General features: G+C 42.2%; 1 pseudogene; it reads right to left on the reverse strand.

The window, feature by feature from the left end:
• Positions 1–4,222: 4,222 nt before the first annotated feature.
• LOC113010558 (zinc finger protein 98-like) lies at positions 4,223–25,665 on the reverse strand (annotated as a pseudogene).
• Positions 25,666–26,794: the final 1,129 nt, after the last annotated feature.

Below are 26,794 nucleotides of genomic sequence, written 5' to 3' on the forward strand. Positions count from 1 at the left end.
GGGACTAGAAACCAGAAACACTGGGTTGCAGAGCAGTTGGTAAGGACTTGTATATTTCTGGAGAGTCTGCAAAATCTGTATTCCTCGTGCTCCTGATTGGATATGTGGAGCCCGGCTCTGATATCTCACTGGTGGCAGCTAAAGATATGCATGCCTTGGAGGCGGAGTTGGTCTCGGGCGCAATCTTTCAAATGAGCCTCACGGCATTTCAGGAAAACTCAGGCCAGAAACAACATCCGGTCACTCGCGGTCAAAATCCACGCAGAGCTGATCTAGCTTAGAGAGCAGAGGCTGTCTATCGCGTGTGGAGAGACGGATGTTCTTGCCTGTGGATCGCTCAAGCACTGGTGGAGAAGAATTTGGCGAACTCGAAAAAATAAATGTGTGCAAGTCTGAGATATCTGCTGTGACAAAACAAATTTCCCACGTGTGGGACTAATAAAGGTTATCTTATCTTATCTTATTTTCCACCCTAATTTACGAATAAATTCTTTACAAATCCTACCATGTGGATTCATGGATTTTTTTTTCACATTCTGTCTCTCACAGTTGAAGTGTACCTCTGGTGCAAATTACTGACCTCTGTCATCATTTTAGGTGGGGGAACTTGCACAATCGGTGGCTGACTAAATACTTTTTTGCCCCACTGTATATTTTTGAAAAGTGTATTCCAAGTGTTACAGAGCCTATTTTGCATGGCTTTTGAAGATGAAAAAGCTTTTTTTGACAGAATGGTAAAAAGGAAAATGCGAAAATGTAGTTAGAGGGGGAAGATTAACACTTACTGAGTGATATGCACATAGGGCAAGCGAAGGCAGTTGTTGTTGATCCCTGGTTTCGTGGCTGTTGCGAGCTCGCAAGCAGTCTGAGCGGCGCGAGTTGTTGATATGTCTGAAGTCAGAGGTCTTCTGGGAGCTCGACGGCAGTTTTAACCTCAGCGGGAGATCATAAAATCGGACCTGCAGCAGATTGGCTAACCGGAGTGCGAAGGGAGCCGCCCGATTGTTATGTGATTGGCAGCGGGGCGAAGTCAGGGGGAGTTGGTCTCCAGCGGAAATTTTCAAACAAGGTAAGCAGCGCATTTGGGAGCAGAGCGGGGAGCGAACAAGCAGGAAAAAATTGTGCTCTGCTCTGGAAGCAGTTGCGGGTCGGCGATTAAGAGCGAGGTAGAACTTAGACTGTGCGTTGAATTTTAGAGGTTGCTAGTAAGAGGGAAGTTTTTGAAGAAAAAAGACTAAGGAGTTTTCCCCCTGTTTTGGATTATAAGATTTTTGGGAATAGAGGGTAGCTAACAAAGTTATTCTAGGGATTTTGGAGAAATCGCGGAGGATATTTTAAAGGAGTTTTGGCTTTGTTCGGTGGGTGGGAGCCGCGGGGCAATTTGAGAAAAGACTAAGGATTTTTTCAGGATTTACCCTGTTATTGAATATAAGGTTTTGGGAATAGAGGGGGTACCTAACAAGTTATTCTAGGGTTTTGGAGAAAACGCGGAGGGTTTTTTAAGGAGTTTTCCCTGCTTATGTTTCTAAGGATTAGGTTAAGGGGGCTGCGGGGATCGCGAGTTTTTTTCTGAGTATGAGTTTTATTCTAAATGAACAAATGCATATAAATCGAAATAAAGTTTTGCCCCAAGGCATGCAGCCTGTATTTCCGGCCATACTGAACGTTACAAAAGCACAAGTTAAACTAAACAATTTTAAAATGGTTTAACAGATTTTTAAACACATAAGCACGGAGCCCGAGAGAGCACGGTCCGGAGACACGGGCGCACCCGTGCACGCCGAGGCACACAGTCTCGGGCATACACACTGACCCGCCACCAGATGGCGTTTTTTGAGCATAAAAAGTAAAAACTTTTTAATGGCTTAAAAAAAATAAAAGAATGCTACTTGATATATAAGAAACTTTGAAAATAATCAATTAGTTGTTTTTTTTTGGGGGGGGGGGGGGGGGAGGAAGCAATGAGCTATGAACTAGCATATTTTTATGAATATCATATTTTTATTACTTCCTTTATTACTTCCTACTTCCTGAGCTCATGAATAATTTATTGGGGGGCCATAAATCACTCAGTTTGACATAAGGGGTATAATATCACTCTCTCATGAGACCTTCACTTTTTGACAATCATCACAGAATCGTATAAAACCCTGCACTCACTTCTTAATTACCTGGAAGCACCTTAAAGACAACCGGCCCCTCTCAACTGCGACAAATCATCTGGAGAAAAGGTAAGCATAGGAGACCAAACACTGAGGAACAAATCCTCATTTCATCCTATGATAACAGCATTTTCACCATTTCAGCCAATTCCTTTTGCACAATTTGTCTCTTGTGCTTAGGCAACCTGTAGGGCCATGAACGCACTTTCCAGGCTGCGTTTCAAATTGGTGCTGCATGAGAGTCTTGCAGATGGTCGGGGGATGAACACATCTGCAAACTACTGTTGCAATGCAGGAACATCTGCTTTATTGGAACGTGTGAGATGCTAATCACAATGCATCTTAAACACACTCATGTTAAAACTTCATGCCCACATCTTGTTTTTAAGAAAAATTAATCATCTTTTCCTTGAAGATCATTTCAGAGTTTTTAATGAGCTGCAGGAACCGTGCCGAGAGCAGCCAAGTCTCCTCCTCTGATAAACCTCCACATGTACCACTAAAAATGGATGTGGATCAAAATGAATTCATTAAAAAAACAACGTGGACTTCAAGGATACAGTAAATACACTAAAGTGAAAGGAGGAGCCAAAAATAGATGTTTAATAGGGTTTGAATTAACTAAAAGTAGTCACCTGTAATCTTTAAAATGGTTCTGATGCGTGCTGCTGTTTTTAACTTTTAACAGTTCTTTGCTGCCACTGTGAATATTGTGTTCTTTCCCTAATTAAATAAAGGTTACACAGCATCACTGCTCCATCTTCTGGTAAAAAAAAAAGAAAAAAAAAAGGTATTACATGGAAGTACAGCCCAAAACCAGTTCAGCTTGAGTTTCTTTTTTCTGGACATAAAGTCACAGCAGGTGTTGTTTCAAAGCTGGTGGACAGATTTAGTTCATTTTGGAAGTTTTAAGAGCAACTGCTGTGAAAATATTTGCTTGTTTTGGGAGAAAAGGATTTAAGAGAAGATTTTACCACAGCAAAAGTTTAAATATGAATGAAGGATTGAAATTTAACTGAGGTGAAACATGCAATGAATACATAAAAAATAAGTTAATTTTGGAAAAGCTAAAAAAGTTCAAATAAAAGAAATGATTTACATATCCATATTTGATTTTTGATAGAATACCAGTTTGGTTAAAAAAAAGAAAGAAAAGACATTCCTATAACTTTAATAGTACAACTACTAAACACTACTGTGTCCTAAGGGAACAAAGGTTAAAATGTAACAGGGATAACATTTTAGAGAATTAAGATCCCTCAAAGGAAAAAACATAAACTTGATATACATATCTATACATGCAGCTTCCTAAATGTAACATTCAGGATTATTCACTGCAGCTCCAGAAATCAGAGCTACCTCATCAGATCCAAGTGTGGCATCAGCTGACACTCTTTACAGGAGATTCCATCTGAACTCTGTGGAGCCTGATCTCAAGGTTTTTAAGTCTGACCCTGAAACCAGAAGAGGATCTTTCTCTCTCTTCAGATTCATTGTGATCCAGTGATTTCAGTCCTGCATGATCAGGCTGATGTTTGCACAGAGCAGATAATGAAGTGAAGGTTTTTGCACATTGGTAACAGTGAAACAGTTTATTTACAGTGTGGGATCGTTTGTGTTCGGAGTATGAACTGAGATTCCTGAAACTCTTGTCACACTGGTCACAGCTGAAGTTCACTTCCATGTGTGTATGTTCATGTTTGTTACGATGACCTGATTGTGAGAAGCTTTTGTCACAGTGTCTGCACTTGTATGGTGTCTCTCCTGTGTGGATTCCCTTATGCTTTTTCATTTCATGTGCTTTTTGAACACACTGTGGAAGAGTTCATGTATTTTTAATGCACTTGGTGCGTGGAAGCCTCTCCCACATTCTTTGCAGTAGTTCATTTTTTCTCCAGTGTGGCTACGTTGATGTGGATTTAGGTCCCGTTGATGATTGGAAGTTTTTCCACAAAGGTCACAGAGAAACGTTTTCCCACCACCACAGTGACGACAGGGCTGAGAACTGGATCCATCTGTGTTGCTCTGCTTTATTTATTTTTATCCTGAATGTCGCCTGAAACAAAGAGCATCTCTGCCAACGTCCAATTACTTTTACTGTTTACATTATAACACTCAGCTTACTGAGAGAAAATGAGTCTTCATTTTCCCAAACAGTTCATTCAGTATAACTCCATGAGTTTACTGATCAAACTTGTTCCAAACAATCAGGTTAAAAATACAGGATAAAAAGGTAAATACATCCTCACAGTAACTGCACTTGTAGAGTTACTTTCTGGTGTGGATCTGTTGGTGTTTATTCAGCTGATGTGGAGATTTAAAAGTCTTCTCACACAGGTCACATTTATAAGGTCTCTCCTCAGTGTGGCTAAACATGTGTTGTTGTAACTGTGCATCTGTTGTAAACAGTTTCCCACACTGGTCACAGCAGGAAACATCATTTCCAGTGTGAATCCGTAGGTGACTATTTCGGTACTGTTTTTCACTGAAACCTTTTCCACAAAAGTTGCAGCTGTACGCCTTAATTCCAGAGTGGGTAACTAGATGCTTCTGTAAGTTTCAACTTTGACCAAAAGCTTTACCACACAACTCACAGTAGTGTGCTTTAACTACAATGTGGATGAGTTGGTGTTGTTTTAAGCCCTCACGATACGTAAAAGACTTTCCACACAAGTCACAGCTGTAAGGTTTAAATCCACTGTGGATGATTTGGTGTGTTTTTAAGCTTCCAGCCTGGGTAAAAGACTTTCCACACAAGTCGCAGCTGTAAGGTTTAACTCCACTGTGGATGATTTGGTGTGTTTTTAAGCTTCCAGCCTGGGTAAAAGACTTTCCACACAAGTCGCAGCTGTAAGGTTTAAATCCACTGTGGATGAGTTGGTGTTTTTTTAAGCCTTCAGCCTGGGTAAAAGACTTTCCACACAAGTCACAGCTGTAAGGTTTAACTCCACTGTGGATGAGTTGGTGTGTTTTTAAGCTTCCAGCCTGGGTAAAAGACTTTCCACACAAGTCGCAGCTGTAAGGTTTAAATCCACTGTGGATGACTTGGTGTTTTTTTAAGCCTTCAGCCCGGGTAAAAGACTTTCCACACAAGTCACAGCTGTAAGGTTTAAATCCACTGTGGATGAGTTGGTGTGTTTTTAAGTGTCCAGCCCGGGTAAAAGACTTTCCACACAAGTCGCAGCTGTAAGGTTTAACTCCACTGTGGATGAATTGGTGTGTTTTTAAGCCTTCAGCCCGGGTAAAAGACTTTCCACACAAGTCACAGCTGTGAGGTTTAAATCCATTGTGGATGAGTTGGTGTCTTTTTAAGCCTTCAGCCCGGGTAAAAGACTTTCCACACAAGTCACAGCTGTAGGTTTTCTCTCCCTTTCTTCTGTGAGGTTTGTCGGCCTCCTGAGAGCGCCGACTTCTCGCTCCATGTTGGTCCTGCAGTGACAGAGATACAAACACAGGCAGTGAGTGAAATGCAGTCGTGGAACAAACTGAAACTCCCTCTATTAGCGGAATCAAACATGTCAACAAACACATTGTAGGTGTGTTTCCACCACCTTCTGGTCATAGTATCACATTTCAATGATGTGCTACAATGACAGTCGTAACGAAAAATACATATTGAAGAAATATTGATAAGTGGAGAAAATATTTTACTCATAAAAAATTGAGTTCAATTTTTGTTATTGTTGTTTCAATGTGTGCCGATAAAAATTATGTTTGTATCTTCTTGTAACATCTGAGTTTTTTGTTTGTGAATGTAGATTCTGTGTATATATGGAGGAGCCCGGGATGGAAAAGATAAAGCTGCTGTTAACATGTTTTTAAAAACCAACAAGCTGTGCAGTTTCAATAACAGTGTAACTGTGATATTTTTCTCACCTTCTGTGTTGAAGTCATTTTTTCCTCTGTAGTGGCTGAGCTGAGTCCAAATGGCTGAAATTGTTCCTCTGTTGCTCCACCAGACTCTTCTCCTGTTACTCAGCTGGGACACAAAAAGTATATGTATTTTATCCCTGATAAAAAAAAAAAAGCAGAGCAAATAAACATGACTAAACTCCTCAGTGACAACAATACCTATGAAACTTCAATGTGGAAACTGAGAAGCAGCTACAACAAGAAAGTCATCAGTTGTCACAAGAACCTGAAAGGGAAAAAGCCACTGACCCCCCTGCATATCACTGCCTTTACCCAGTGGATGCTACACCCTGTATATATGGACTTCTATAGATCCACAAGTCCGGCTCACACTCAATGGTAGCAGTACCACCTGAAGCACCTCATTAGATTCCACCTACTCCACCCAGACAACCCACATGGAAAGGATATATATAAATCTTATAAAGTTTGTATCCGTCTTGTGTGAAACTTGTATGAAAAGCATACAAGAGTGAAAACAGATATAAGACCCCTTGAAAATTATATAATGAAACTTCTATGTTTTGGATACTTACTAAAACAATACATGAAAGTAATGAGAAAGTGGCCGCTTTCATGAGTAAATCATATAATTTTTTACTATTTCTTTTCCATATGGGAAGGTAAAGGGTGGTTGTATGTAGGGATGGGTATCGCTTAGGTTTTATCCGATACCAGGGCTGCACGATTAATCGTTAGAAAATCGCGATCTTGATTCATACTTTTGTGCGATCTCATTTCCAAATGACAACGATTTTTTAAAAAGAAGAAAAAAAAAGACGACGACTGTACCGCATTTTGATCCGGGATGTAATCTGCATGAAAACAAGCGCTCACTGTTCGTGCTGAACAAATGACAAGGGCGGAGCCTTATACCACGTGATACAGAAGCTGTGCCGTGTGATGCTAAAATTAGTAGTGAAAAAACAACGGAGAGCACGTCAGGGAAGACAAGAAAGTGACAGGAGAAAATCCATCCCGGTCAACCACTCAAACATCAATAACGGGAACCTTATACAGCGCTTCCCTATACCCGTCGAACTCCCGCAGGCACAAAGAAATTACAGAGGCCATTACTTATCACCTGACCAAAGATATGGCTCCCATCAACACTGTGCAAAATGAGAGATTTAGGGAAACGATCAACACCCTAGACAAACGCTACACAGTGCTGTCCCACAACTATTTTTCTATTGTTGCACTACCTGCTCTATACACGCAGTGTCGAGCAACGGTGGAGACGGAATTTCAAGCAGTACAACATTTTGCAGCAACGACAAATGTGAGACATTTGTTGTTTTTATGTTTATTTATTGTTTTTATGTTCAGTCTCAACTGTTACGAAGTTGATGTGCAGTTAATAAGTGCAATAAATATTTATATTGGAAAAGAAAATTGTGAGAGAATCGTGATCTCAATTCTAAGGAAAAAAAATTGTGATTCTCATTTTATGCAGAATCGTGCAGCCCTATCCGATACCAGTACCAAACTGGTACTTTTGAAACTGTACCAGTGCTTAAACAGTACTGCCATTTGGCTAAGAGACTGCTTTCAGTGGTTGGCAAAAGGAGCAACACTTTTTGTCCTTCTTTAAAGGTCCTCCTGCGAGCTGTCTTATCATAGTTCTGTTTTTGACGTCGCTGGGCACTTACTAGGTGACAATGAGCCAGTTCCTGAAACTGTTCAAGCTTGTCCCTCATTTTCAACACATAAGAGAGGGAAGAGCACTGTTTTTCAGGGCTAGCTTCCTCCCAAGCTTCCCGAAGTACATCCAGTGGACCTCTGACATTATGGCCGTACAAGAGCTGAAACGGAGAAAATCCAGTTGATGCTTGTGGTACCTCTCTATAGGCGAAAAGCAAAAATGGAAGCCATTGGTCCCAGTCTTTTCCCGATTCTCTTACGAACCTCCTCAGCATTGATTTCAGGGTTTTATTAAACCTCTCAACAAGTCCATCAGTTTGTGGATGATAAGGGCTCGTTTTGATTCCGGTAATTCCCAGAAGTTTGTAGACTTCTTTCAACAGGTTGGAAGTGAAGTTTGAGCCTTGGTCTGTCAAGATTTCTTTGGGAATACCCACCCTTGAAAACATCTGTATCAGACAATTAGCTATTTGGCGGGCTTTGACCCTTCTCAATGGGAAAGCTTCAGGATACCTTGTTGCATAGTCACAAATCACTAGAATGTACCTATGCCCTGAACCACTTCTCTCCAATGGGCCAACAATATCCATGGCAACACGAGAAAAGGGGACGTCTATTACAGGCATAGGAATGAGTGGGGCTCTGTCTCCTTTCCTACTTGGGGCTGTCAACTGACACTGTGGACATGATTTGCAAAACTGGGCAGTGTCTGAAAATTGCTGTGGCCAAAAAAAACGAGTTACCATTCTGGAAAAGGTTTTAAGATGTCCTAAGTGGCCTGCCCAAGGAACTGAATGAGCCAACTGCAAGACTACAGGTCTTAAGCTTTTGGGAACAACCAACTGGTCACCAACTTTGCTACGACGATATAGTCGTTCATTCTTAACAATGAATACTTCCCGTACTCTGTCTGTAATCTGTGTTGATTCTTGGGTGCTCTTAGCAAACAGAGGTGCTAAAGAGGGGTCCTCCCTTTGGAGTTGGACAATATTGCTCGGGACAACCAGGAGCTCATCGATCTCTGGTTCAGGAAGTGACTCAGCAATTTCTGTCCCCCTCACTTTTTCCTGTCTTCTCTGCATTTTACTTTTCTTTATATGCGGCCTACTTGGTCTGTCAATATCTGGAATTTCACTGTCTGCATAGGGCAACTCACTCAAACCTGGCTCTGACTGAGAAGCTTTATTACCAGACCTAGTGACTACTAGCAGACCTTCACATGCAACATGCAGATTCTTCTCTTCTCTGTCCTTCTCTGTCTTTGCTAATAACTCCCCAAGAATTGGCATGTCCCGGCCCAACACAATCTGGTAGGGAAGTTTATCCATTACTCCAACTGTAAGTACGTACTCCTTTTCATTAACTTGAAGGCAAACATTGGCAATAGGATAATCAACATTATCACCATGAACACACCAGACTTTAACTTTACCACAAAATGTGGTGTCGCTAGGGAGGCAATCTTGCCTGACAAGTGTGCGGCTACTGCCTGAATCCAAGAGGGCAACACACGGTTTTCCCTCAATGAAAACACAGATGGTGTGCTCCTGATCACTGGAGGGTACTAGAGACTCTGTTTCTTCCTCTAGCAAGTCAAAACACTGTGGTGAAAGACACATGTAAGTCTTACTGACTTGCTGACCTGGGCAATCTGCCTTAAAGTGACCTGCTTGACCACAGGCATGACACACCAACGGGCCTCTCTGCTTTACTTCTCTAGCGCGGCTACTGCTAGTGATTGGGGAACTTTGTTTAGGGCTTTTAGCTTTGTACCCATTCCCACCCCCTGACCTACCCACAAAAACATTGGCTGAACTGGGTTTTCCTACCATGTACCCTTTTTGTGGGCGTCGGGCTGCAAGAAAAGCCTCTGCCATCTCTGCAGCTTCTTTTGAAGTGGTGGGGTTGCGCTCTTTCACCCAGGTCCTCAGCTCTGGGTTAAGAACTCTGAGAAACTGTTCCATCACTATGACATCTCCTATTTGGTCCTTTGTCTTCTCCTTTGGAAGCATCCACTTTTCATATAGGTCTTTAAGGCGGGTTCGCAGCTCTTTGGGTGTCTCATCGTCCTTCACCGTCATGTTGCGAAATCTGGTTCGGTAAGTCTCAGCACTTATTTCAAATTTTTCAAGAACGGCGGTTTTTACCTTATCATAGTCCATTGTTTCTTCAGTGTCCATAGCAACATATGCCGCACGTGCTTTACCACTAAGAAGTGGAGCCAGATGCAGTGCCCATTCTTCTTGTGGCCACTGACATCCTGTTGCAATCCTCTCAAAAGTGGTTAAATAATGTTCAATATCTTCATCCTCACCATAGGGCTGCATCTTCGGGCCTTTCCAACCGCTTACTCTGCCCAGATTGGATGAATGTGGTGCTGCGGAAGATTCAGGGGGGTTTCCTCGCTGTTGAACAGGTTGCTGCACCTTTTGCCGCACTGAGGAACTCAGAGGCACTCCGGAATCAGCTACTGCACCTTCCCACAGCATCTGATGCTCCCGGCGCTCCGACTGGACCTCCTGCTGCAGTTGGCTGAACTGGTGTTGCATTCTATGCCACCGTTCATCCTGGCGTTGTCTGTCCTGCTCCCATTTTGCCTCACGGTCAGCCTGCTGTTGCATCAGGCCTTTTAATAAAGTTGAGAGCTCTGAGAGACTTTGTGCTTCCGTGCTGTGCTCACCCGTAGCTTCTAGCAGGTTGCCATCATCTTGGGCCTCCTCTGGGGGAAAATCTGTTGGCCCTTGAGGTTTCCTTGACTTGGTTGATTTCTGCATTGTTATCACCTATTGGCCTGGAGCCACTGCTGCCACCATTTGTGAAGTAGCATAACATAAGCAGCATGAAAGGTGATAGGAAGACAGCATCTGCAGACCGTTCAAGTTTCTTTTAAGTGTTCTTTATTTTCTGGCGTCGCCCTTCAACAATTATCTCAAAAAACATAAGAAACCCTGAGTCAAAATCTCACCTGCTTTATATAGAATTCCTACTCACACCTGGATCTCATTAACCTCTACATTGGGAAAACAGGGTAGACTAAATAACACGGTCTAGACAAAGAAACAGGAATAAAATCATTTTTCCACTTAACAAACTCATTCACCCAACTAAACAGTTTGAAAAGTCAATCTCTTCACCTAATCTGATTCATGAGGTTATTTTAAATGAAATAAACAATTTTACACAAAATAAACACCCCTTCATTTGGTTACACCCAATTGACATGATCAGTGACATCATATCCTATAAAATCAGGAAGTACTGGGGCGGCTCTTCCCACATACCTGCTTTACACATAGGACCTGTCCTAAGGAACACACAATGGTAAGTATAACCAAACTACATAAACAAATGAAAGATTCAAATCAATTAATGATGAAGTGACATTTAGCTTTAAGTACATTTGCACTGATGACATAAATATAACCAATGCTACCACAAACAGACCCGGGATAGTATGTAGAGCTAAGGTTACATGTGCTGTGTTTACATTAAAGCATTATGATAGACTATGGGATAACAGAACACAAAATAACAATATATGCAAGTGACAAATGGCAAATGAATTCTGTCCTAGCCACTTTAACTTTACCACAAAATGTGGTGTCGCTAGGGAGGCAATCTTGCCTGACAAGTGTGCGGCTACTGCCTGAATCCAAGAGGGCAACACACGGTTTTCCCTCAATGAAAACACAGATGGTGTGCTCCTGATCACTGGAGGGTACTAGAGACTCTGTTTCTTCCTCTAGCAAGTCAAAACACTGTGGTGAAAGACACATGTAAGTCTTACTGACTTGCTGACCTGGGCAATCTGCCTTAAAGTGACCTGCTTGACCACAGGCATGACACACCAACGGGCCTCTCTGCTTTACTTCTCTAGCGCGGCTACTGCTAGTGATTGGGGAACTTTGTTTAGGGCTTTTAGCTTTGTACCCATTCCCACCCCCTGACCTACCCACAAAAACATTGGCTGAACTGGGTTTTCCTACCATGTACCCTTTTTGTGGGCGTCGGGCTGCAAGAAAAGCCTCTGCCATCTCTGCAGCTTCTTTTGAAGTGGTGGGGTTGCGCTCTTTCACCCAGGTCCTCAGCTCTGGGTTAAGAACTCTGAGAAACTGTTCCATCACTATGACATCTCCTATTTGGTCCTTTGTCTTCTCCTTTGGAAGCATCCACTTTTCATATAGGTCTTTAAGGCGGGTTCGCAGCTCTTTGGGTGTCTCATCGTCCTTCACCGTCATGTTGCGAAATCTGGTTCGGTAAGTCTCAGCACTTATTTCAAATTTTTCAAGAACGGCGGTTTTTACCTTATCATAGTCCATTGTTTCTTCAGTGTCCATAGCAACATATGCCGCACGTGCTTTACCACTAAGAAGTGGAGCCAGATGCAGTGCCCATTCTTCTTGTGGCCACTGACATCCTGTTGCAATCCTCTCAAAAGTGGTTAAATAATGTTCAATATCTTCATCCTCACCATAGGGCTGCATCTTCGGGCCTTTCCAACCGCTTACTCTGCCCAGATTGGATGAATGTGGTGCTGCGGAAGATTCAGGGGGGTTTCCTCGCTGTTGAACAGGTTGCTGCACCTTTTGCCGCACTGAGGAACTCAGAGGCACTCCGGAATCAGCTACTGCACCTTCCCACAGCATCTGATGCTCCCGGCGCTCCGACTGGACCTCCTGCTGCAGTTGGCTGAACTGGTGTTGCATTCTATGCCACCGTTCATCCTGGCGTTGTCTGTCCTGCTCCCATTTTGCCTCACGGTCAGCCTGCTGTTGCATCAGGCCTTTTAATAAAGTTGAGAGCTCTGAGAGACTTTGTGCTTCCGTGCTGTGCTCACCCGTAGCTTCTAGCAGGTTGCCATCATCTTGGGCCTCCTCTGGGGGAAAATCTGTTGGCCCTTGAGGTTTCCTTGACTTGGTTGATTTCTGCATTGTTATCACCTATTGGCCTGGAGCCACTGCTGCCACCATTTGTGAAGTAGCATAACATAAGCAGCATGAAAGGTGATAGGAAGACAGCATCTGCAGACCGTTCAAGTTTCTTTTAAGTGTTCTTTATTTTCTGGCGTCGCCCTTCAACAATTATCTCAAAAAACATAAGAAACCCTGAGTCAAAATCTCACCTGCTTTATATAGAATTCCTACTCACACCTGGATCTCATTAACCTCTACATTGGGAAAACAGGGTAGACTAAATAACACGGTCTAGACAAAGAAACAGGAATAAAATCATTTTTCCACTTAACAAACTCATTCACCCAACTAAACAGTTTGAAAAGTCAATCTCTTCACCTAATCTGATTCATGAGGTTATTTTAAATGAAATAAACAATTTTACACAAAATAAACACCCCTTCATTTGGTTACACCCAATTGACATGATCAGTGACATCATATCCTATAAAATCAGGAAGTACTGGGGCGGCTCTTCCCACATACCTGCTTTACACATAGGACCTGTCCTAAGGAACACACAATGGTAAGTATAACCAAACTACATAAACAAATGAAAGATTCAAATCAATTAATGATGAAGTGACATTTAGCTTTAAGTACATTTGCACTGATGACATAAATATAACCAATGCTACCACAAACAGACCCGGGATAGTATGTAGAGCTAAGGTTACATGTGCTGTGTTTACATTAAAGCATTATGATAGACTATGGGATAACAGAACACAAAATAACAATATATGCAAGTGACAAATGGCAAATGAATTCTGTCCTAGCCACTTTGTCACAGTAGTTAAATGTAAGTTTTGAAATTTAAGCTTAAAGTGTGGATTTGGTGCTTTATTCAAATGCAGCTGAGAACAGGTGAGTCTTCGACCTGGATTTAAATAAACTGAGTGTTTCAGCTGATCTGAGGCTTTCTGGGAGTTTGTTCCAGATATAAGGAGCATAAAAGCTGAATGCAGCTTCTCCGTGTCTGGTTCTGATTCTGGGAACTGATAAAAGACCGGATCCAGATGACCTGAGGGAGCTGGATGGTTCATACTGGGTCAGGAGGTCATTGATGTATTTTGGTCCTAAACCATTCAGAGCTTTATAGGCCAGCATCAGGACTTTAAAGTCTATCCTCTGACGGACAGGCAGCCAGTGTAAAGACCTCAGAGCTGGACTGATGTGGTCCACTTTTTTGGTCTTAGTGAGGACTTGAGCAGCAGAGTTCTGAATGAGCTGTAGTTGTCTGACTGATTTTTTAGGTAGACCTGTAAAGATGCTGTTACAGTAATCAAGCCTACTAAAGATGAATGCATGGACTAGTTTTTCCAGGTCCTGTTGAGACATCAGATCTTTTATCCTTGATATATTCTTGAGGTGATAGTAAGCTGACTTTGTTATTGTCTTAATGTGTTTTTCTAAGTTTAGGTCTGCATCCATCACTACACCCAAATTTCTCGCCTGGTTTGTGGTTTTTAGATGTATAGATTGAAGTTCTCTGGTGACCTGTAATCGTTTTTCTTTGGCGCCAAAGACTATTACCTCAGTTTTGGTTTTGTTTAGCTGGAGAAAATTGTGGCACAACCAGTCATTAATTTCCTCAATGCATTTACCAAGAGCCTGTACAGGGCCTCGGTCTCCTGGTGACATTGTGATATATATTTGTGTGTCATCTGCATAGCTGTGATAGTTTATTTTGTTGTTGTTTATAATCTGTGCCAGTGGGAGCATGTAGATGTTAAACAGAAGGGGTCCCAAGATGGAACCTTGGGGAACTCCACATGTGATACTTGTCTGCTCAGATGTGAAGTTACCTATTGATACAAAGTATTTCCTGTTTTCTACGTATGTTTTGAACCAGTTTAGTACAGTTCCTGAAAGACCTGTCCAGTTCTCCAGTCGTTTGAGTAATATGTTGTGGTCAACTGTATCAAATGCTGCACTGAGATCCAGTAAAACTAAGACTGACATTTTTCCACTGTCTGTATTCAGACATATGTCATTGAACACTTTGGTCAGAGCGGTTTCAGTGCTGTGATTCTGTCTAAAACCTGACTGGAAGGCATCGTAGCAATTATTCTGTTTTAAGAAGTAACTGAGCTGTTGAGAAACTGCTTTTTCAATGATCTTACTTAAAAACGGGAGATTTGAGATCGGCCTGTAGTTGTTCATTTGTGTCTTGTCAAGATTGTCCTTTTTCAGTATAGGTTTGATTACAGCAGTTTTTAGTGATGCTGGAAACACACCTGATAATAAAGAAAAGTTGACGATCTGTAACAGGTCTGACTCTAAAGTCTTTGAGACCTTTTTGAAAAAACTTGTTGGCAGGACATCTAAACAGCAGGAGGAGGAGTTCAGTTGACCTAAGATGTCCTCCAGGTCTTTGCTGTTAATAGGTTGAAACTGTTTCATGGTGTTTAAACAGTTTTTTGGTGGACACAGTACATATCCTGGATCTGCTGTTGATGTACCAATTGCTTGTCTAATTTTTTGGATTTTTTCAGTGAAGAATTTGGCAAAGTCATTGCAGGCCATGGTTGAATGAAGTTCAGCTGCCACTGACACAGGAGGGTTTGTTAGCCTGTCAACTGTAGAAAATAAGACCCGAGCATTATGGCTGTTTTTAGTGATGATGTCAGAGAAGTAGGACCTCCTTGCATTCCTCAGTTGTAAATTATAATTGTGAAGTTTCTCTTTATAAATGTCATAATGAACCTGGAGGTTTGTTTTTCTCCATCTGCGCTCAGCTTTCCTACACTCTCTTTTTTCATTTTTCACCAGTGTGGAGTTTCTCCATGGAGACTTTTTCCTTCCAGAGATAACCTTCACCTTAATGGGAGCAATAGTGTCCATTACATTTAACATGTTAGCATTGAAGCTATTGACGAGCTCATTGACTGACCCTCTGGACAGGTCAGGTGTTAATGGGAAGACCTGGTTAAAAATTGCACTACTGTGTTCAGTTATACACCGTTTTGTGATCACTGTTGTTGATATATTTGTGTGGGCTGAGATTTTACTTTCAAAGAAAACATAGTAATGATCAGACACGCCCACATCAGACACAGTAACCTTTGAAATGCTCAGGCCTTTGGAGATCAGTAGGTCAAGAGTGTGTCCTCTATTATGTGTGGCCTCTGTTACATGCTGAGTCAGCCCAAAGTTGCCCAGAGTGTTACTCAGGTCTTTAGTCCCTTTGTCCTGAGGGTTGTCCACATGAATGTTAAAATCCCCAGCAATAATTACACAGTCAAAATCAACACAGATCACAGACAGCAGTTCACTGAGGTCATTAAAAAAGTCTGTGCAGTATTTGGGAGGCCTGTAAACATTAAGAAACACAACTTTGGATGGGGCCTTCAGCTGTAAAGCCACATATTCAAAAGACTGAAAACTTCCAGGAGATAGCTGCTTACATTGAAATGATTCATTAAATAAGACAGCAACCCCTCCTCCTCTCCTGCTCACCCTGACCTCACTGATAAAACTGTAGTTAGGAGGGGTCGTCTCGATGAGAACAGCTCCACTGTTACTTTGGTCCAACCAAGTTTCAGTTAAAAACATAAAATCAAGGCTGTGCTCAGTGATTAAATCATTAATTAAAAATGTTTTCCCAGCTAGAGATCTAATGTTTAATAAAGCCAACTTAAGTGTTTTAGAGGTATTACTTGTCCCCTCGTGTTTGGGAGCAGTCTGTGGCACACAAGGTATGTTTACTATGTTTAAAGATCTTTTAGAGTGCAGCTCTCTGTGTTTTGACCAGGCCACATGTCTCCTGTCACCTAAAAGTACAGAAATTTTAAAACCTTCTAGTAAACAGGGTCCCAGCTTCTCCTGGGAAAAGTCATCACTGCCATAATCCTCACAGCCCGGACCCTCCACACATCACACATCAGACTGCGGAGACAGGGCATGAAGAGGAACTAAGGGGGGCGAGGCTGGGCAATGTGACTTCGATTGCTCTGTTGAGGGTGGGGCTCGATGGCGAACCTTTGGCCGCTCTGGTGGGGGGTTTATGGGGGACAAAAAGGGATTGGGACGGGGGGTAGATCTGAGCCCAGCATTGACCCGCTCCATCATCTCCTCAGTGAATTTCAGGTGTGGGGAGGAGGGAGAAAGGGAGGGGGAGGAGGGTGATGGCCTGTCAGGGGTTTGGGGGACTGGGGAAGGTCGTGGTCCCTTGTCCTGGTCGTTGGTGTTGTTGAGAGAGTTGGAGGCAAATAGGGACCCCTCTTCTTGCCTTAGATGTCTCTCCTTTCTGAGGCTCTTCCTCAGATGCCATGGATGTCTCTCCTTTCTGAGGCTCTTCCCGGGTGGGGGCAAATGGAGCTCCTCCTCAAGGTTTCTGCTGGGCTTTGTCTGTTCTTGGAGTACTGTTTGTTCCTCTTTATGAGATAACTCCTCGTTTATCTCAGCCTTGGCACCAAGCACAGATGGATGACGTATGGAATAAAACAAGTTGGAGGTGAACAGTTTCACCCCTGACTTGTTAAAATTAAATCCATTTGCTTTGAACAGATGCCTGCGTTCCCAAAAAATATTAAAGTTGTCGATAAAATGCACTGAGTGGTCAGCACATGCTGATATAAGCCATTTATTCAGTGTAAACAACCTGCTGAATCTCTCGTCTCCTCCTCTGACCGGCGGTACAGGTCCACTGATGAATACAGCTGCATTCAGAGAGTTTACAGTATTTAGTAATCCAGTAAAGTCCCATTTCAGAACCTCCGACTGTTGTTTGGACACATCGTTTGACCCTGTATGCAGAACAATGTTTGTCACAGTTGGATATTCATCTGCAATTTGAAGAATTCTCTCCTTCAGGTTGTTGACCATATCGTTAGGAAAGCAGAGGACTTTAGTGTTCTTACCGCACATCCTTTGTACATCCTTTACGGCAGAGTCACCCACAATCAGAGTTTCAGGCCTAGCCTTTAGCTTTCCCTGTGGCCTTTCACTTTTCAACAGATTTTCAGACCTTATTTCGCTGCTTTTAGATGGATGGTTGTCCGATATAGATCCAGGGTCCTTTGATAGTGGAGCAAATCTGTTCTGCAGTTTCACATTCAGTTGTTTTGGAGGTTTGTTGTTAACCTTCCTATTCACGGTTGTCCAGTCCTGTTTCCTCCCGTATACAGGGGTAGAAGAGCTTCTCTGTCTCGTAGGAAGTGAAGGCCAGTCGGTTTCAGAGATTTCAGCTCGCTGTGCCCTGCCTGTGATACGTCCTCCCCCTTCCAGGAGACATGATTTATGTCTTGGTTTTGCACCAAGACAGTCTAAGGGGGGATTATCACTTGAGGATTTATAATAATGCACAGAGTCTACTTTCTTGGTCATGTTATCTGTGCTCCTTAGCTGTGTACTAGCTTGCTCATCGCCATTGTTTTGAATCAAAGGCAAGGTTGTTTCATTTCCACACAGTCCATTTACCTCCACGTTTACTTCTAAGCGATGAATTTTTGTCTCCAGTACTGCAATCTTCTGCAGGAGGCTGTGGTAGTCATCTGTGGAGAGGGAAGGCATCTTGTTGCTAGTTAGCCTAGCGGTTAGCACCTTTCCAGGCTATTGAGGCTGCTCGGTGCCCAGACGCTGTAATCAGGCTTCAGCTGTGTCTAGGCCACAGACACACGGAGCGCTGAGGACAAGGTAACTGTAAAAATGTTGCTGTTTCTGTTAAGAACACTTTAGTCCTAATGATCTATAAGTGTCCAGAAGTTATCGCAGGTAAGCTCACACGGAAAAAAGGGAAAAAAGGGAAAAAATCAGCATAAAAATCAATAAAAATCAATATAAGAAGCAAAGCATTCAAGAGCAAAGAGATGAAGCGTCCACACTCACAAAGGGAAGGAGCAAAGTTTGTCCAAAAACCTCTCATGTTTAGCCGTTTCCCATTTTTTCTTTGGTCATTTTAGCCTTTTGGCCAGGGTGAAGGGAGTATCTGCCATCAGACAAGAAGAAAGCCATGTAACTATGACGGTGTTTGCTAGTTCACCTTACATGCATTAATGTAATAACGTGGTTAGCCTACTCAACGTAAATTACACACGAACAACATTAATCTACATATATTGTTACAAATATATGTAAGAACTGAGCCAAATTTAGTAATGCCAACAAAATGAAATAACAATATTTGTATCTTATATATGATACATTCTTCCACAGGAGCTGCTGATCCAGTTCTACACTGCAGTCATTGAGTCTGTCCTGTGCTCCTCCATCACAGTCTGGTATGGAGCAGCCACTAAACAGGACAGGAGCAGACTGCAGCGGACTGTACGGGCAGCAGAAAGGATCATCGGCACCCCCCTGCCCTCCATCCAGGATCTGTACCTCTCAAGAACCAGGAAACGGGCAGGGAAAATCATCACAGACCCCTCACACCCTGGACACAGACTTTTTGATCTGCTGCCCTCTGGCAGACGGTACAGAAGCCTGCAGACCAGGACCACCCGACACAGGAACAGTTTCTTTCTCCTCGCCATCTCCCTTCTTAACAGTTGACCTGTCACACTGCTCCCACTGCCAGACTGCAACTGCACCTTATGTACATTTTGTAGTATTCATTCCACCTCATTCATTTCTGTATTTTATGTATATAAGTTTAGATTAGTTATTAGGGCCCGAGCACCGAGAGTGCGAAGGCCCTATTGTATCTGCTCCGTTTCTTATTATTATTATTATTATTATTATTATTATTATTAGGGCCCGAGCACTGACAGTGCGAAGGCCCTATTGTAATTGCTCTGTTTATTATTATTAGGGCCCGAGCACTGAGAGTGCGAAGGCCCTATTGTATCTGCTCCGTTTCTTATTATTATTATTATTATTATTATTATTATTATTATTATTATTATTATTATTATTATTCAGGCGAAACAAGGGCCTTTTTGAGGGCCTAAACATGCTCAAAAACTCATGAAAGGTAGTCCGAATCCATTTTTCTGGTGTGCTGTAGGTTATTGTTATGTACTACATTTGTTACTCATTTATGAAGCACAGCACATGTTTCGTACTTGTAATTACCGCTACTTGTACATATACCTAAAAAGTTATGCAAATATGTACCCATAACTTGTTTTTCAAAATATTAATAAAAGGGGTGTTTCTCCAAACAGCCATCTCTTTCCTGACAATTCGCTTTGTGCATATTCTCTTACATATGATAAGTCAACATTGAAACACCTGCGGCTTTTGGTCAGGTGCGGCTAATGTATGTACAAAACAGGATTTTCCCCTGATTGTAGCTTGTGCGGTTAATATTCAGGTGCGCTTTGTAGTCCGGAAAATACGGTAAATGTTTATTTTTTTAGATTGATAAATATAAAAAAACATATTTGTTAACTTTAAGAGTAAATAGAGAAACTATCTGTATTTCTTAATTTTAAATGGCACCAAATTGTATTCAAAATTGAGCCACACTTATGTTTGCACACATGCCAGGTCTGGTGAAAAATTTTGTATTTTAATGGTTTTACATATGAGCACTGGGAAATGGCTCTAGAGCGCCACCTATGCCTTGTTAAATGCAGCCCTACGACCACATGGTTTGAGCTACATGTATGAAATTTGGCACACATGTGTATCATGCCAAGACGAACAAAAAAGTCAGTGGGCCCATTGACGCAAACCCAACAGGAAGTCCGCCATTTGGAAGAGAAGGTGACATTTTGGCTCTAATTTTGCCATTTCCATGCCTCGAACTTTTGCGAACTCCTCCTTGGGGTTTCATTTCATAACCTTCAAATTTGGACAGTGTCAACTACACCCTTGTGCCATGTTAAATTGCGGAGCTTTTGAGTTTTCACAATACTATGAGGCCGTGGCGCCATGGCGAATTTCGATGACTCGCCATGAAAATCTTATTGCCTCTCATTTTGTCATACATTTTCTGACCTTGACCAAAGTGAACACATATGATAAGGCTCCACCCCTAAACATATTTCAACTGCCATATTTGACATGAAGGACAGCGCCACCTAGTGGGAACAGGAAATGTCATGTTTTACACTTTGGGGTACAGTATAGTGATGGGTGACATCTGCAGCCTCAAATTTCTCCAGAAAACCCTTAAGGAGTTGGTCTTGGGTTACAGTGAAAACTGTGACTTTTCGCAAAAGGGTGTGACCCCAGCAGCATGGCGAACTTTGATGTCACGCCATGAAGAAACAAATTAGTATAACTCCATGAAATCCAGTCTGATCAGTACCAGACTTTACAGGCATGAAGTCAGACCCGCCCTGAACAGATTGATGTGCCCATTGTCGGGAATACGGACAGCGCCACCTAGTGGGAACAGGAAATGTCATGGCTTTAATTTTGTTGTACTGATTTTCACAGGTTCATCGTGGCCACCTCAAAAGCGGTGAATATCACCATCAGTCCCTTGTGATGCTTCAGTGCAAAAATTGTGACTTTAAACTGAACGCCGCACCCTGGTGGCAACGCAGTTCACCATGAAAGATGAAGTGGCTTTTGAGGGGCTTGGAAAGTTTAAAAAGTCTTGAAATTTGGCGCACACCTCCAATGTGGTTAAGGCTTTGTTGTTATGTGATCATTTTCATTGAATATCCCAAAATGGCTCCACAGCGCCCCCTACAAAATTTCAAAATCACAGCCCCTGCTCTGTGTTTTATGTATGAGTCTGAAACCTGGTAAGCTTATAGGAGATATCAAGATGTACAAAAAAGTCTCTTGGAGCAATATCCCAAATCCAACAGGAAGTCAGCCATTTTAAAATTAATGTGCAATTTTGGCAACATTTTCCCCTCTTTTCAGGCATCGTTCTTTGACGAACTCCTCCAAGGGATTTCATCATATTGCACTATTCTTCAGTGTGTGGAATCCAAAGACCTTTGTGTTGTTAAATTGCGAAGCTTTTTACGTTCAGGGAAACGGGGTGGTTATGGCGGCACGTAGACTCTCAATCACTCGCCAAAACGCAGTAATCTGCTGTTACTCAAAAACACAATGTCCAATCTCGCCCAAAGGTCGCAGGCATAATGAGACTCGAGTTCGGAAATGTTTGTTATGCCATTTGTACATAATGGTTAGAGTGCCACCTAGTGGAACGACTAGCTAATCATGAATGAATGAGTTGAAATGTTAGCTGGTGGTTAAATGCATGAATTCCATCAATGTGACATCGATCGGACGTGCTGGTTTTAGGTGTTGGGCGTGGCTCGACGCGCCGGGGGTGCGAGGGCCCTCATAACGCTGCTTGCAGCTTTAATTATTATTATTATTATTATTCCGGCAAATGAATTGGCCGTTTGAGGGCCTAAACATGCTCGAAAACTCATGAAATTTTGCACACGCGTCAGGTCTGGTGAAAATTTACGTATTTTAATGTTCCCAGACATGGCCAGGGAAAATTAGCTCAGTAGCGCCACCTAGAAAAATTAAAAACGCGAGCCCCCGGTATGGGTATGACCTACACGTTTGAAAGTCGGTACACCTATATAACGTTCAGAGTCGAACAAAAAAGTCTGTTATGGCAATGTCCTAAACCCAACAGGAAGTCCGCCATTTTGGATTGAAGGTGACATTTTGGGTCTGATTTTACCGTTTCCATGCCTTGTACTTTAACGAACTCCTCCTTGGGATTTGGTCCTATAAACTTCAAATTTGGACAGTGTCAACTACACCCTTGTGCCATGTTAAATTGCGGAGCTTTTGAGTTTTCACAATACTATGAGGCCGTGGCGCCATGGCGAATTTCGATGACTCGCCATGAAAATCTTATTGCCTCTCATTCTGTCATACATGTTCCGATCTGGACCAAAGAGCACACATATGATAAGGCTCCACCCCTGAACATATTTCAACTGCCATATTTGACATCAAGGACAGCGCCACCTAGTGGAAACAGGAAATGTCATGTTTTACACTTTGGGGTACAGTATAGTGATGGGTGACATCTGCAGCCTCAAATTTCTCCAGGAAAGCCTTAAGGAGTTGGTCTTGGGTTACAGTGAAAGCTGTGACTTTTTGCAAAAGGGTGTGACCCCAGCAGCATGGCGAACTTTGATGTCACGCCATGAAGAAACAAATTAGTATAACTCAATGAAATCCAGTCTGATCAGTACCAGACTTTACAGGCATGATGTCACACCCGCCCTGAACAGATTGATGTGCCCATTGTCGGAAATACGGACAGCGCCACCTAGTGGCAACAGGAAATGTCATGGCTTTAATTTTGTTGTACTGATTTTCACAGGTTCATCTTGGCCACCTCAAAAGCGGTGAATATCACCATCAGTCCCTCGTGATGCTGCAGTGCAAAAATTGTGACTTTAAACTGAACGGCGCACCCTGGTGGCAAGGCTGTTCACCATGAAAAATGAAGTGGCTTTTAAGGGGCTTGGAAAGTTTAAAAAGTCTTGAAATTTGGCGCACACCTCCAATGTGCATAAGGCTTTGTTGTTATGTGATCATTTTCATTGAATAGCGCGAAATGGCTCCACAGCGCCCCCTACAAAATTTCAAAACCACAGCCCCTGCTCTGTGTTCTATGTATGATTCTGAAACCTGGTAAGCTTATAGGAGATATCAAGATGTACAAAAAAGTCTCTTGGTGCAATATCCCAAATCCAACAGGAAGTCAGCCATTTTAAAATTAATGTGCAATTTTGGCAACATTTTCCCCTCTTTCCAGGCACCGTTCTTTGACGAACTCCTCCAAGGGATTTCATCATATTGAACCAATCTCCAGTGTGTGGAATCTAAAGACCTTTGTGATGTTAAATTGCGAAGCTTTTTACGTTCAGTGAAACGGGGTGGTTATGGCGGCACTTAGAGTTTGAATCACTCGCCAAAAAGCAGTAATCTGCTGTCACTCAAAAACACAATGTCCAATCTCTCCCAAACGTCTCAGGTGTGATGAGACTCGAGCTCGGAAGTGTTTGTTATGCCATTTGTACATAATGGTTAGAGCGCCACCTAGTGGAACGACTAACTAATCATGAATGAATGAGTTGAAATGTTAGCTGGTGGTTAAATGCATGAATTCCATCAATGTGACATCAGATCGGAGGTGCTGGTTTTAGGTGTTGGGCTTGGCTCGACGCGCCGGGGGTGCGAGGGCCCTCGTAACGCTGCTTGCAGCTTTAATTTATTTAAGGGCCGGCTAGCACTGAGAAGTGCTGAAGGCCCTATTGTACTGCTCCGTTCTATTCTTATCTCTCACAATTCTTTTCCTGGTGTTTTGGTTGACATCTCTTAATTTTCCATTTCAAAGAAACAGGCTCTGTGTTTTGTCTTATATGCATCCACAGCTGTTCCACCAATTTACTCACATGGACTCTACTAACCTATCAGAAGCTTCTTCAGCTCAGAATGGAATCGTCTGGAGTTTTTTTTATTAATTAACAATAAACTTAATGTATATGTACTCCTAAATTTGATGAAAGTGATTAAAATAGACAGCCCTGTCTCTCTTTATTCTGACATTTAACTAATTCAAAAGATATTTCAATATTTATTTATCTAAAACAAAATAAGTTTACTCTAAATTGATGTTGTACAGTAAAAAAAATGTTCTTGTGTTTTCCATAAAGTGTATGTAAATATCTGGTTTCAACTGTGAATATACTGCTGTGTATTGAAAGTCCTCTTGTTTTGCATAGATATACTGAACAACATACAAAGCACAATATATAAAATAACATCTACCTGAGTTTTTTCTTTGAAAGAAGCTCCTTATGTCCATTCTTGTATATCAGTGCATTACTGAAACAGATTTATTTAGCCGTGGAGGGAAACAACTGAAAATATGAAATAAACACACATAAGCTAAGACTCTCTAAAGAAACAGCATTGTTGTTGTTCAGCTTTTGTTGTTCACCAGCGCCTCTTCTTCTTGAGGACTCTGAGGAAGAACCACCTGTCCTCAGACATCCTGGTGAACTTCTATCGCTGCACCATCGAGAGCATCCTGACCAACTGTATAACAGTCTGGTACGGGAACTGCTCTGCCTCGGACCGGAAGGCGTTGCAGAGGGTCGTGAAAACTGCCCAGCGCATCGCCGGAGCACCACTTCCTGCCATAAAAGACATCTACAGGAAGCGGTGTCTGAAAAGGGCTGGGAAAATCATCAAAGACCCCAGTCACCCATCACATGGACTCTTCACCCTCCTGCCCTCTGGGAGGCGCCACAGGAGCCTCCGGACTAAGACCACCAGGTACCGGAACAGCTTCTTCCCCACAGCTGTCAGACTCCTGAACTCTGCCTCCTGACATCTGACCCACGTTAAACTCATGCACTGAACATACACACCCCCACAATGGACAACTGTACCCTCAAACACACAATAATAACATGGAGTGAACCACCACTCACAACCACTAGCACTTTATATAGCCTCTGTAGAAACTATCTACACCCTCACTTATCTTAACTGCACTACTGTATAGCTCTGTGTAAATAATCATTCTGTACATTCAATAATCTTTAATCCTACAACTGTTTACAACTTGCATAGTTCCCATTTCTGTATAGCTGTATATCTCAGATTTCTGTAAAGTTATTTATTTCATATTCTGTATAGTTTTTCATATTTATATCCTGTTCATATCCTGTACATAGCTTGTACTCACTACAGCCTGTACATACTTATAGTTATAGAATATTCACAACATACTTCATACCGTGTACATTATAACATACCATAATAGACCCATTTCTGTAATATACTTACATATCTATACTATTGCTAATATATATTGTAATATATCTATATCACTAAAGCACTTCTGGATGGATGCAAACTGCATTTCGTTGCCCTGTACCTGTGCATGTGCAATGACAATACAGTTGAATTCTATTCTTTTCATTTCGCCATTTGTTGATTAACTTGAAGAGCAAGTAACGTAATATTGGTCAAGTGATCAGTTTGATATCAATCTTTCGTGATACACCGTCATATTTAAAAAAAATTTTACGGTATGAATGATTTACTTTGGTACCTGGTCAATCTTCAGTTCTCCTCTGTCTGCCTAGCTCCGTTTCTCCAACAGCGCACTTGCAGTAGTGATGTGTCGGTCGCGAACGAAATGGCTCTTAGAGCCGGCTCTTTGGAGTGAACGACGCGAGCCGGCTCCTTATTGGGAGTCGGTTTTTTTTCTCTCTCTCTCTCCCTTGCACTTTTTTTCCGCGTCACTCCGCACGCGAGCCTTGTGCTTTGCGCTGGAAAGAGGGGGGAGGGGCAGTAGTTACACTGGCAGTAGCACAGGAACAGAGCCGGAGGGAAACAGCCAGGGACATCAACGTCACATTAGAAAGGTATAGTAATCATCCAAAACTATATTCAGTTGCGGATGATAAAGGATTCAGAAAGTTTATTCATGCAGGCCCAAATGGCAGAGTATATGCATGTTCTTTTTGTTTTCATATTTTAATTTATATTTAATTGTGTTGTGGTTTGCAGTGTTTTGTGTTCTTTCACTTTAAATTTGTTTAAAAGGAAAAAAGCTGAAAATTTAAATAGTTAAAAGTTGAAATGGAAATAGTTGGTTTTTGTATTATATTATTTATTACATTTTGTGTGGAGTGAGTGAGTGGAGTCTTCTACCGCTGCTCCATTGAAAGTGTGCTGACATATTGCATCGGTGTGTGGTTCTCCAGCTGCACCACAGCACACAGAAAGGCACTCCAGAGGGTCATCAACATGGCCCAAAAAATCATTGGACATCCTCTTCCCTCCCTGAAGGACCTGTACAGCACTCGCTGTCTCAAGAGGGCACGCAGCATCCTACGGGACTGCACACACCCAGGACACCGGGTGTTTAAGCTGCTGCCGTCTGGCAGGAGGTTCAGGCTGCTGAGGTCCCGAACAAATAGACTCAAGGACAGCTTTTACAACAGGGCAATAGCCCTGATCAATGTAAATAGCTGACCTGACTGGATACCTCCCTGGACTTTTTAGGGGGAGGTAACAATGTTTAAAACGATAACAATAATATTTATATTTATAACAAGGTGCAATAATAATTAATGTGCAATAATAACAGTGTGCAATACACATACACTTATTCTTCTTTTTTATACTAACTTAATATACTGTGTTGTGTTGTTTGTTACGTTGTGATGTGTCATATCGTGTCGTGTTGTGTTATATGTAGTGCCGACG

This window comes from Astatotilapia calliptera, chromosome 3 (assembly GCF_900246225.1).
Source record: "Astatotilapia calliptera chromosome 3, fAstCal1.2, whole genome shotgun sequence".
NCBI classification, from domain to species: Eukaryota; Metazoa; Chordata; class Actinopteri; order Cichliformes; family Cichlidae; genus Astatotilapia; species Astatotilapia calliptera.